General features: G+C 34.5%; 1 protein-coding gene across 2 annotated transcripts in view; it reads left to right on the top strand.

The window, feature by feature from the left end:
* Window positions 1-9,581: 9,581 nt before the first annotated feature.
* Window positions 9,582-12,652, top strand: part of LOC142337834 (uncharacterized) — a 19,346-nt gene continuing 16,275 nt past the window's right edge. For both annotated transcript variants that reach the window (XM_075387371.1, XM_075387369.1), the window contains exon 1: window positions 9,582-9,693. The gene's annotated coding sequence lies outside the window, so the exon portion shown is untranslated. The remainder of the gene's footprint in view (window positions 9,694-12,652) is intronic.

Here is a 12,652-nt window from a genome sequence, read left to right as displayed (position 1 = left end):
TAATATATGTACTTAACCATTGAAAAAGCGTAGTTATTAATCGAGGGATTATTGAGCAGGTGCAGCAGATTAAATTAGATTTAAACTGACTGTTCTTTGTTTTGAGTGGGGCCTATATTGAAGCTAAACTAATGTTTTACTAATTCATTAACAAAGATGCCAATCTTGGGCGGTGAGGATGTGTGGTTTGTGCGTGTGAGAGAGAGGGAGAGTGTGTATATGCGTGTGATAGTGTGCGTGCGTACGTGCGTGCGTGTATGTGTGTGTGTGTTTGTTTGTGTGTGTGTGTTTGTGTGTGTGTGTGGGTGTGTGTGTGTTTGTGTGTGTGTGTGTTTGTGTGTGTGCGTGGGTGTGTGTGTGTGTTTGTGTGTTTGTGTGTTGTACATGTTCTATGTCTTTTGACATTACATTGAGAAAATTTTTTAATCGAAATAATTTACTCAGAAATCATGCTGTCCCAATGCGAAGGGTTCAAATTGTTGTATACGACCATGTTTTAAGATTAGAGTTGTAGGCGTGTGCGGACAAGAGTGATAATAAGCAAAAATAGATCAGATTTGCTTGAACATTCCAGAAACATTATTCGAATTTGACCGCGATGAATATTTCTGGTCAATCGCGGTCAATAGTGAAAAGATCTTGTCGCCGTTGAACCTTCAATATCAGAAAACTCTCAAAATACACGATGTGTTTTATGGGAAACGCGGACTTGAGTCTCAGAGCAATTCAGCGCTGAACCAGTATATTTCAATAAAAGAGACCGAATTCAGTTCTGAAACATTATTACATGTCCAGTTTTTTTTAAGTTTTTTAAAATCCCAGTTTATATTTAGAAAGAATAAATTGCGGTCACTGGGTTCGCCCAGACTAGTTTAGTCCTGCCTACTTTGAAAAATTTACTCGTGGCCGAAATTAATTGTCAGCACCGTTATATCATTTTGTTGCTTATAAATGGTTATCACGTTGGTAGTATACGCTCTCCCTATAGTTAAGCCAGCTTATAGGTAATTACCACAAATCCCATTTAGCTTGGTAGTTACGTCTTGCTAAAAAAATTTAGAAGTTGCAAAATGGGCAGAGCTTATTATTTCATACGCCTATTTTTACTCACAAACGAAGAATATTCAGTGTGAATTGGGACCTGAACAAAATAATTGCCATTCCGGAAAAGCAAAATGTCATGGAACTGATTCGGCACTGATTTGCTCTGACACTATCCTCCGGGAAAGTAATGGGAAAGTCAATATTTTTACACAAGCACCAATTTTTGTTAACTATTTGAGACATTTTGATGTAAAACGAATTAAAACTCCAGTTCGAAAGCTTAGTTCTGCTTTTAGGTTTTTGAAAGATTGCACGCAAACGTTATTAGGTTTCAACAATAAAAAACTTTTTGTCGAGACTTGAGAAGAGCTAACATCTAAAAACTCAGATTTTCGAAAGAAATGGAAGATTAATTTTCTTGTTGAAATTTTGATGTCAGTTTGACTTTAAAGGAACATTTGTTGTCCTATTCATTATAAAAGTTGAGGTATTCGATGTCGACAGAAGTTTCGGTTTTTATTTTGCTACAGAGATGCAGAAATGTGGTTATGGTGCTAATTGGACTCATTTCAATGTCTTCAGTATGTTTACTAGCTTTGCGATAAAATTTGACCAATGAAAAAAGTGTCATCTGACTTATTTCAATTATGTGTTCTGATTTAGCAGATTTTTTAGGTACAATTGGCCTCAGCCATCACTATTTAACGTTTAGATAGAAAGTGCTTTAATAGTGCATTTATCGAAAAATTGTGTTTGTCTTAAATAGGATGTACGTTTTCAAAATCTTGACCACTCCATTCCAAAACTGTTTCATCGCAATTTACCTAAAAATGACTTTGTCCTCGTAAATATTTGTTTTATTTAAGATTTGTATGGTCATTTTTTTCTGAAAATTGCTGTGATTGATGACCCTTACGCTGTGAGCAGCAGTGTAAACTCTTGGGGCAAACTTAAGCCATCTTTTCTTGAAGCACGCTTTTTTGAATGTATCATTAGAAATGTTAATAACAACGAAGAAGAATTTAAATATCATACTTGGTCAATTTTATGCAATTTTTACGAGGAAAAGATTGGCGATATAACTGTCTCATGACCAATTACCATAATATAACCGAAATATTAGATATCAATATCAATTGCTTTTCATTTGATCGTTCGTTGAGCACTTGTATTGCAACTGAAAAATTATCTCAACTAACTACACTACAGATGATAAGAAGGGTGAAAAGAGGAGTGTTGTAGTGTTGATATACGATTAATGTTGTGTGCAAATATTCTTTTTTTGAAACCCTTCGCAGACTTTTATGAGTTCATAAAACGATATCAGTCAATATGATTTAAAATCTGTTTTATCACGCTCGTGACTTTTTGTTGGTTTGCTAACATTGCTATAAGCACTGTTTATCATATTTTCAGATAATGCAAAAAAGTTAGGCATTTAATCTACAAATACCTAGAGTGACAATATCTAATTTTATCAAATTAAAAACTGTCAAAGTTTTTTTTTTGTAGATTTAAATTGTTGAAATTATCCCTTTAAGCCAAAATTATTCACGTAACTGATCTATCTACAAGTCAGCGATGGTGCGGAACAAATAGGACAATTAAAAACGCAGTTAATGAAATCTACTGAAATCTATATAAAAATTTTTATTACAAATTGCGTTTGCGTAGTCGCATCATTAATTTAATTCTCGGTATGCAGATCAAGCGTTACGTCAGGGTTGATTATTTATTCCAAGGAAACTTGAACATTGCTCTAGAAATTCTTTTATTTCTTAAAACTTCTGTCATTTCGTTAAAACAGAAATTTTAAACTTTTCTTACTTTTATCGCATGAACTCATTGTTTGTTGACAAATTCAAAACTTAGGCTAAGCATTTGCGCGAGGGAGAGGAATGGTTTAAATATTAGTGTCAAAATTTGTATATTAGTGCACTAAATATCAGTGATGAAAATTTCCGGTTTGAAAGGCTTGTTCATCTTTGTTAGCATGTAATTGAAAATTGCCATGCAATTTTGATGTTACGTATAGAGACGAATTCCCAGACCCTATTTTCCACATTTGTTGGGAAAAGCCTCCGCCCAGATTGATTACATTCCTGAGATTAAATTGCTTCCCTTCAAAATTCCTCCCTCTAATTCCCAGCAACTCATCCAATGCTATCAATCACCTAAGGGCGGATTCCTAAAATTTTTCCTCTTTTCCATCATTGGGGTGAGTTAGAATGAGTATTATTTAGCAGAAAATAAACTTGCCTTAGAAATTGTTCTAATTGCATAACCCAAATTTATGTAATCGTTAGATTTATTTCCACTAACCTGCAAAATTTTCAGCTATTTTGGCAAATTTTTCGGATTAAGTTCTTGGGAATCTTTTCTGTTAATTTCAAAACTTTTTAATAATTATATACATAATTATATTGTAAATGCTGTTTGTGCATAATTGTATGTACTTGTAGGCAAGGCAAACAATATGCTGTAACATGTGTAAGTAGGGGGTGCAAATGGACGTGCGGGAGGGGGGGGGGGGGGATGGACGTGGCAAATGGAAGTTAAACCAAAAGATCCGTTTTTGGTTTAAAGAGCTTTTAACAACTGTGACACGCGTTTCTGCTAATCGAGCTTTCTACTGAACGAAGTAAATTCATTCATTTTCTCTTCATGCAAAATATCTGTCCATTCAGTATTATTCATCATATAGGTGTGAACAAATAAGCTTTCAGTACGGACAAACACATGACAGAATTTGTCAGAAGACACGAGAGGTGTGATTGACATTTTTGATTGATTGATTGACATTTGTAGACGTAAGAGGGAGAGAAAATGAATGAATTAAGTAGTGCTTAGAGACTGCTATTGATTACGTAATGCTTAGAGACTGCAATGTATTACGTAATGGTTAGAGAGAGTTGTTATTCATTATTGAGTAATGCTTTTTAAGCAACTCGTTGGAAATCGGTCTAGGGGGAAATAATGGAATGTCTGAAATTTATTGAAATAGAAAGAGACCCTATCCTTGTGATTAAGGGCCATTGCCAAAAAGTGATTTAAGATTGCCTCAAGGATGAGTCAGAACATGGAAAAATTCAGAAATGGGCTTGTAATTTATGTCATGGGTGGGATGCTTTGAATTTAATGAAAATATTAGAAGGGATGTAAAACCACGATTTCACTTTGGAAAAAAATCCCCGAAAAGTTAATTAACCGAGGTGGAATTTAGATTTTGAGCTGAAAACATATTTGCATGACCGCAGAAAGTTACGAAAGGTAAATAAATCTTTAAAAAACTGATTTGACCTGGAGTGGGCGCAAGTTTCGTCTGCAGCACGCGATTCAGTTTGCTACCTTTAGTTTTAGTCAATTCAGGCTGTTTGGGTTTTTGTTAAATAACTGAATTAACATTATTCCCCCTTTTAATACTATTGTTGGAGTATAACGCATTAAAAATGGGATCATTCACAATAATAATTAATGATCTTGTAATGATGGGTGCAATAATATCGCCCTAACTTTGCAAGATAAAATTTTGGAAATTGTCTACTATGATATTTTTGTTATGCGTTTCTGTTTCATTTTGAAAAGCTTAAATTTTCAAACAAAAAAATTGGTTTTTTATTGGTCACAATGGATCTTTTCAACAATTGCCCCCCTTTTGCAAAAGGGGTGGCTATTCTTGAATAGAATTTTTATTAGCGAGCCATTTATTAACCAATCAGAGACGACTAATAACGTTCCACGCATGCACACACTATGTTAAATTGAATAGAATATAATACGCCATGGTATGGCAACTAGCCGAATCAGAATACAAAGCGAAAAGAATTTCCGACTGGCGGGTCGGTGGGCGCCGCGATAACCGACCCGCAATTTCCGGATTACATCCCACAGCGCATGAGAGCATGAGAGGCATGGCCATGAACAGCGGTCTGCAGCGCTTAAACTATTATTCGACTATCTAAACTGTAGGCCAAGTAATATCGTGATAAAGTATAGCACAGAAGGGGTGGCGATTTACTAGGTACCGAAGGGGGGCAATTGTTGAAAAGATCCGTCACAATAATTTGACTAACTAAATTGCCAGAATCTTGAATGCTCTCAACATTAGGTTGATGCTTAGTTTTAGGCAACCAAACAAAACAGCATTCTATGTTCCATCTTCAGGATTGGAAACTTTTTTCAGACGATTTCTACTTTTGTTCCTCATAGGTTCCTTTGGAGAACTGTGCGGGGGTAAAAATACAAACAAATTGGAGATCGTTGCCTATTTTTGAAACGATTAAAATGAATTGCCCTGTCTTTTTTTGATGAGCAAGAGATTTTTTCTGTTTAACAATAGTGTCCACTTCATTTCCAATTGACCCTAAGTTTTTTAGGATCTGAACTCATGATTGAAAAGTTTTGTGTTTTTGTCAAACTATGACTTCTCCAAGGAGATCGCAGATACATTCGATAGCAATACCCTGCCCTCTCAGAAAGAAATGAAGCATGTTTCTGCGACACTATCGATATGGTCAAAATCTAATAAGCAGCACCAACTTATCGCTAACGTATTAAATGATGAAGCAGCCTAAGTAAACATCAGTTTGAGGTAAAACCATCGGCGTAACTTTTTCTTTACTATAAAGCTCAACCAGATTTATTTTTCAACTTTGAATGCATTCTGCTCCAAATAGGATCATTCGAATTATGATTTAGAAATCGTGTTAACGCTCGAGTTAAATATTTTCTCTGCACTGTTACAACTTTGGTGTAAAAAGAAGGGGCTTTATTGTTCTGTCACTATTTTAGAAAAGGTAGTATTGATGTGTGAAAATTTTTGTTGACTTAACGGAAAACAAAAATTTCGATAAAGCATGGAACTGAAATAGATTTATCCATTAAAATTGCGGTTAAAGAGTTGATTAAATGGGCCGCACAGGAGGGATTATGAATTAACTACCAAAACTAGCAAAAACTTCCATTTTACACTTCACTGCAATGGGATGATTTTTGACCAATTGTTTCGCAGAAACAATTTTTAACAAAATAATTTTTTTCGTTTGCAGTACCAGGAATTAGAATAAATCAGAACACTTTAGCAGGCGGTGTTCTCTGTGCAAAAAGATTAAAGTTGTGCCACGTTTTTTTTCGAAGTCTGAATCATTTCAGTTATGTGCGTTTTTCTCTGTCTTAGTTGTACCAGCTTTACTTTTTGCATTTGAGAGCTTCTTTCCGTAGTAATTAGATAATTCAACAAAAGATATTTGAGATTTGTTTCTTAAAAAATAGCGGTTTTTTATTACTTTAATGGTTGTTCCTTGATTTGGTTTCCCTAAAACGTGCGGGTTTTAAACAATGTTATTGAATGTTTTGGTGTTTTTGTTTTCCAGTTTTTCATGAGACCTGAAAGAGGTTTTTTAGGTGGCGTTCCCGTATATGATGTGTTCTATTTACACACCAAGAGTGCATCAACTCACAATTTTTGCTATACTGGAAAAAGTAGTTTCAATGGTTGTCTAATAAAATAACAAGAGCTGAACTTTCAGCCATTTCTTGGTATTTTTTGATGATTCTAAGTAAATCTTGATAATTCTTGCTTAATGTTATGAATTCATGCTGTATCTTAGTTAAATGCGTTTTTTATTATTTCGAAAATTAGTAAATTAATATGTCTTGCCATGTTATGGTTATTTTTCCTCGGTTATCTCGGCAGGATCTTATTTTTTTGATACTCATGCACATATCTTGCAAAATAACACATATCTTGATTTTATTTTGCCACGTGTCGGTTCACTGGTTGTCTCACTGTTCCTAGCAAATTGAGGCAGTAGTAGGCAAATTAATACTTCAAAATCTATCGGCAATGGCGCTGGCTCATAATGATCTCTTTTACCTTAGAACAGACTTCACGAAAGAATAAGGTTACATTAGATCCAATGCATGCTCTTACAAGTGTGAGTTCCTCAATATCAGCTCGAAAGATTTAAACCAAGCGTTTTTTTTCTTTGAAAAGTTTGTTTTCGAATTGCGGTTTTAACAGTATTCGAATATTTCGTGCTGGACAGCAAGAAGGCCCGGATCCTGTGAAACAGAACGCTTTGCCGCAGAAGTTCTAAAGATTACTTGGCTTTGGTTTTGACCGCAATCTTGTCTGCAATTCAAAGTGACTCTACTTTTGGGAATGTTTATTCGAACAGTGTTTGTTAAGCAACCCGTTCCTGTATCAAAAACATTAGTGTAAGGCAAAAGCTTTAGGTTACGATTAGTATTAGTGCACAAAACCTAACGTGAAAACGCACAAGGGCAAATTTTTCCTATAAATGTTTAATTTACAGATAATTAAGCCCAAAAAAAGTTGAATAAACTCCTCAAATCTCCATACCCCCCCCCCCCCCACCACCGCACCCCTCTGCCCCCCCCCCCCACCCGCACGCCAACTTACCTGTCGGAATGAAATAATTGAAAACACTCAAGGAAAACACTCATTGTTTAGGAAAAGATTCCCGCCTCGATAGCTTGACTATCTATAATTTACGAGAAAGTGTTTTTATGGCTCATATTTCTGGCTTGTTTACCAATTCTTAAGTTATTAATAAGTTACCATAAATCTGGTTTTAGGCATTCATTCGTTTGGACTTTAGTCTAACCAGAATTTATTGAAGGGCGGAACTTGTTTTAATGTGGCAATTTAGATATCGAACAAAATTGCCCATTTGGAAAGTTGTGTTTCAGAACTCTCTCTCAAAAACTAGTCCCATTTTCTCGCTAGAATAAGTTCTCCTTTGAAGCGATTTTCCCGAGCATTTTATTCCCGGGATTAACTAAAAGTACCCCAGATCACGTGTTCAACTTCTGCTGAAAAATCTTTTCACAAAGACGAATCTCAAAACAGGCGTTATATCATATTGGTAACACTTGAGGACGTGATTTTTAAAAAATTAAGTAATTTTTAGGAACTGAATAGGATTCAGAGTTTTTTTTTGCATATAATGAAATTTTTTTCATCTTTTCGCAATTCCTGAAAATTCTGCAATTTTTTTAATTCCTGAAAATTCTGCAAATTTTTTTTGCAAATCAGGAAAAAGTGCGAAGTCCTGGAAAATCTCAAGAAAATTATCTTGAAAAAATTTCCTAGACAACTCATGAAGTTATCCATTGAGATTTCAAATATACTAATGGGCTTGTTTATTTACAGTTTACCGATAAAACTTCTGAAGTCTTTCAAAAAACAATAACTTTTTTCATCTTTTAAGACATTTTAATAGACTTTTGAAATCCCTCCCTCTTTTAAAAATAAAGATATCTATAGATTAAATTAAGTATTCGCATAGAATGGTTAGCAATTGTCTTTTAAATTGTAAGTTTTTTTCTGCTTCTCGGGCAAATTCTTCTTGCAAGATTATTTCACATTTATAGAAATTATCTATCAGCTACCTGCCCGCTGTTCATTATAGTAAGCCTTAAATGACGACGTCACTGAAAACTTTTATGGATAGAACTAAAATTAAATTCGGAAGTTTTAGTTTTTGTGTTGTCTAAATGGCAATTCGCCCAGTTGAACTTCCCTCGTTTTCCATCGCCCCCTCCCTGGATAATTAAATGAAAGGCAACTTCGCCCATTTCCAAAACCCTCTTTCTCTCTCTCCCTCTCCTTTCTGCAAACTTTGGTGGTCAGGATATCTGTTAGTAACTATTGACCTAGATTGTGCTTATATTCTTAGTTTATCCATTCATTTTATCTATTTTGCTCAGTCTTTTGAGCAAAGAGAAGCAAAACTTCCAAAATATTCCACGTTTCAGTGCACTTAGCAGAAAGATTTCATAGCCACAAGAGTTGTTTTTGCCGACTCATTTCGAGTGCTGAGATTAAAATCATTGCCCATTGTTAAACCTGGTTTTGAAAAAAAACTTTTTCTCATTGTTAAACCTTTAAATTACAGCAGATAGAAGGCAAAATTCAATTTTTTCTTGAGAAAATACCAACCAATTTTTGTCTTAAAAAAACCTAAAAAATGTTTAAATGCGTTTATTTGGTTTTTTATTACTGCAGAAAACCATTAGTAAGGACCCCTACTAATCATTTTTTACAGTTACAAAAAATTTTTCAGCATTTTTACAAAACAATTTACAAAGAAAGTATTTCAATATTTTTCATAGATTTTGATAGAAAAAAAACGAAAATTTTGTTGGGAGTGGTTTTGGTGTAGATAGTCCAAGTAAATGGGGGCTGGGGACTGGGGACTTGAAGGACTGGGGGCGGGCGGGGGGGGTTGTATAAAATGGAAATAAACATTTTTGTTAAAAAAATGAAAATCGGTTTAGCCAGCCATCTGCTTATTGAACGTGAACGGACGGCTTGAAAGAGTGAAGAAAATATTTGTTGACTCGTTTCAGACATTCTAACTGTGTTGGTTGTCTCGAAACCTGGATTTCAAATCCCCCATTTACAACTTTCTGGGCCGCACAACAGCACACCAATAAAAAACACAAAACACAAATTCATTCACCATTACCAACACCAACACTGCTATCTTGCAGGCTTAGTTAGTGTTTATAACTATTTTAAACCACCGCTGTTTCGTTTTCACTCAATCGTCCTTTCAAACTCCTAGTTTACTTGGAGAGAAATTTATACGTTTTGGTTTTGCTCGACATTTGCTCGATAAGGTAAGATTTGCCCAGATTTTATTGTCAGTTTCTTTTTGCTTTTGTGCAATAAAAAGGAATTGTTCTCTTTTGCGGGTCAATGATCTTGCGGTGGTGAACTCAATTTCAGATCGGCTGCAATATAGATTTGAAAACAGAAATTTGAGCTGGTTTTGAAAAAAAACTTTTTCATTACATGAGAACTTAATCTTCGGGAATTTGAGGAGACAAATTTTTGGATTTTTTAAAATTTATTTAGGTGTTACGTGTAAAAACTTCGCGAACGCATTGATCGGTATTTACTTTCTTTGAATGAAAAATGGATAATTGTCTTTGCGTCATTTTTGTGTAAGAGTTGCAATTCAGTACATATAACGCATCTGTTCACAAAATCCTGTCCTGCAATTTCAGCTAAAAATCCTGTCCTGCAATTTCAGCTAAAAAACATTTTAAGAGCGACAAATTTATAGATACCGTCAATTAATTAGTTTTCCTACGAACTTCGTGATAAGTCAGTCGAGTTCATTGTTAAACGGTAAATTTGATCACTCAAAGCAAATTATTTGCAATTTTGATCCATTTTAGAAAAAAAAACTTTTCTAAAACCGCTTACTTTGATGAGCCCGTAAGAGTGAAGTGTGATATTAAACCAGGCCAACATTTTCAAGCCCAATCAAAAAATAATTTTTGTATTGTCTAAATTTTATTGAGAAAAAAAGGTTGCGTTTTTTCCGGTGTTGTTAATAGTGCTTAGCATATTTGTGAACGTCCCTACATAAAATTCGATTCTTGTCTGCAGTTAAAAGGGCTTCTTATGATATTTTCAAGTTGCATTTGAATTTCCAAATGAAACGCATGTACTGAAGCGTTTCTAGTCAAATTATGGACTTGTACTTGGTCGATGGACTCGTGCCTACGTTTCCGGAAAATTAAGATGTTGATGGGTTTTAATTAAGTGTCGTTAGTAGGTCTTTTAGATTGAAATTCCATACTGTTTAATTGGTTTGATAGAAATGTTGAGAAGCTGTTCTCGTAAAAAATAAAGCATAATCGTTAAATTAGAGAGCATAATTTTAAAATTTTCTCTGTGACGTAATCTATATGTGCTTTGAAATTAGACTGGTTATTTTTTTTACTAATTCTAAGTACTTGAAATATCTAGTTTGTTCATTTTCTCTGAGATCAATTTTTGGCTTTTGCTGATTCAGACTGCTACTTTTTCTAAACAGCATGTGTTTTGGATTTGATGTGTTCATTGTTAATTGTTTTTTTTATGAAACCAGTTCGCAGCTGCCTCAAGTGTGTGCTTCATCCCTAAATTCTGATTACTACTTTTATTAAAAACAACTCTATCGTCAGCAAAGAATATAGTCCTGTTTTCTTTTCAAATTTCGGTTGGAATGTCGTTTAGGTAGATAATGAAACGTATCGGACCTAGTATTGATCCTTGTCGGAGTCCACATATGACGCTTTTCTTGCAGATCCAACTTTGCCTATTATAGCATATTGAAGTCAGTCTTTTCGATAAGACTAAGACTTAGGCAGGTTCAGTGCCGTTCCTCTAAGTCAGTAGTGCTCGCATTGTTTCAGCAATATCTCATGGTTCACTGTATCTAAGTCTTTTTTAGATCAATAAAAGTGCGCTTAGTTAATTTTTTTAATTTAACCAGTTTTTTTTTTAATAATTTCTTCAGTTAGCGCACCTAGGGTCATATGTTTCGTGAAAATATGTTGTTTTCGCACAAAAATATAAAAACTCTTTTAAACATGAATTTTTTGCTACGAGCGCTTCAGGCTTTTTGGTAATAGGTCAGATTTCAGGCGCTCCTCATACATTGTTTCGAGCACTGGATTAACTTCTCTAGATATTTTTTGAGGAAAAATATAGTTAATGTTATGGCAGTCTATTTTTCGATGGCCGTAATCGCAGTATGTGCATAATTTTGCTACTGTTTATTGGAATGCACAACATGCTTTTGAGTCTGTTTCGAACTCATATCTCTTCTTTGTATTTAACATTTTTGCTAGCTCTACTCCGTTGTTTAGAAAAAAACTGTTATAATTTTCTATGTTTTCTACGATTTGCTGGTTATGCTGAGCCGGTTGAGCTTTGCCTAATGTTTCATTGAAGAATTTGTCGAAACTTCTTTCGCCATTGCCCACCTTTTTTTCATTTTTATCCTGGTAATAAAGTATTATTTTTTCCTAACTGGATTTCTGACACATCTGTTTTGATACTTGTAATCTTTTTATAAAGCCTTAATGACCTGGTTGTGCAGACATAATTTTCTTACGATCTTTTATTACCGAAGTTTTTTCACATGGTTAGCTATTCACGTTTTGTGTCCAGCTGAAGGCAATAGCAGTAGGTTTTTGTCTAAGGTATCAACCAATATTTCATGCATTTTTGATAAACATTACTGAAATCTGTGATTAATTTTAGTTTGTCCTTCACGATGGTGTTGTTTTTTTTCATAAATTTACAATTTTCCGATTTAGCCCAATTTCTAGTAAAGCTGTTTGTGCTGGTTTGAAGAATTGTCGAGCGATTGTAAATGTTTGTGTTAGTCTGGTGGCTTGCGTTGCCAACAAGATCGCGCCTTTAAAAACTCCCACAAATTAGACAATGACGAAAATGGAAATAAACACACGAGATAGTAGCAACGATTTGTTTCGGTAGCTAAGCCATGATTTAGTAAAATTTCTTTCAATATTTACTCAATTTCTCCAACCAACTACTTGACTTCCACTACAGCTTGAAATATTAGAAAAAGTAGTGTAAACATAAGATAAGTGTTTTCGAAACACGCGTCAAGTGTTGATTAAGTGCTCAAAGTTTCGCGTGTTAGATTTATTTTTTCAACTGTAGCAAGGGTTGTTTCTGCCAGTAAAGTGACTATTTTTCGGAATAATCTATGACCCAAAAGCGCAATGAACCAAAAAATTAAAGTTGAACTCTCGATATAGTATATGCGTAGCT

This window comes from Convolutriloba macropyga, chromosome 4 (assembly GCF_964194025.1).
Source record: "Convolutriloba macropyga chromosome 4, txConMacr16.3, whole genome shotgun sequence".
NCBI lineage: Eukaryota > Metazoa > Xenacoelomorpha > Acoela > Convolutidae > Convolutriloba > Convolutriloba macropyga.
Note: the sequence above shows the minus strand (reverse complement) of the source record. Positions and strands in the feature narration are given on the sequence as shown.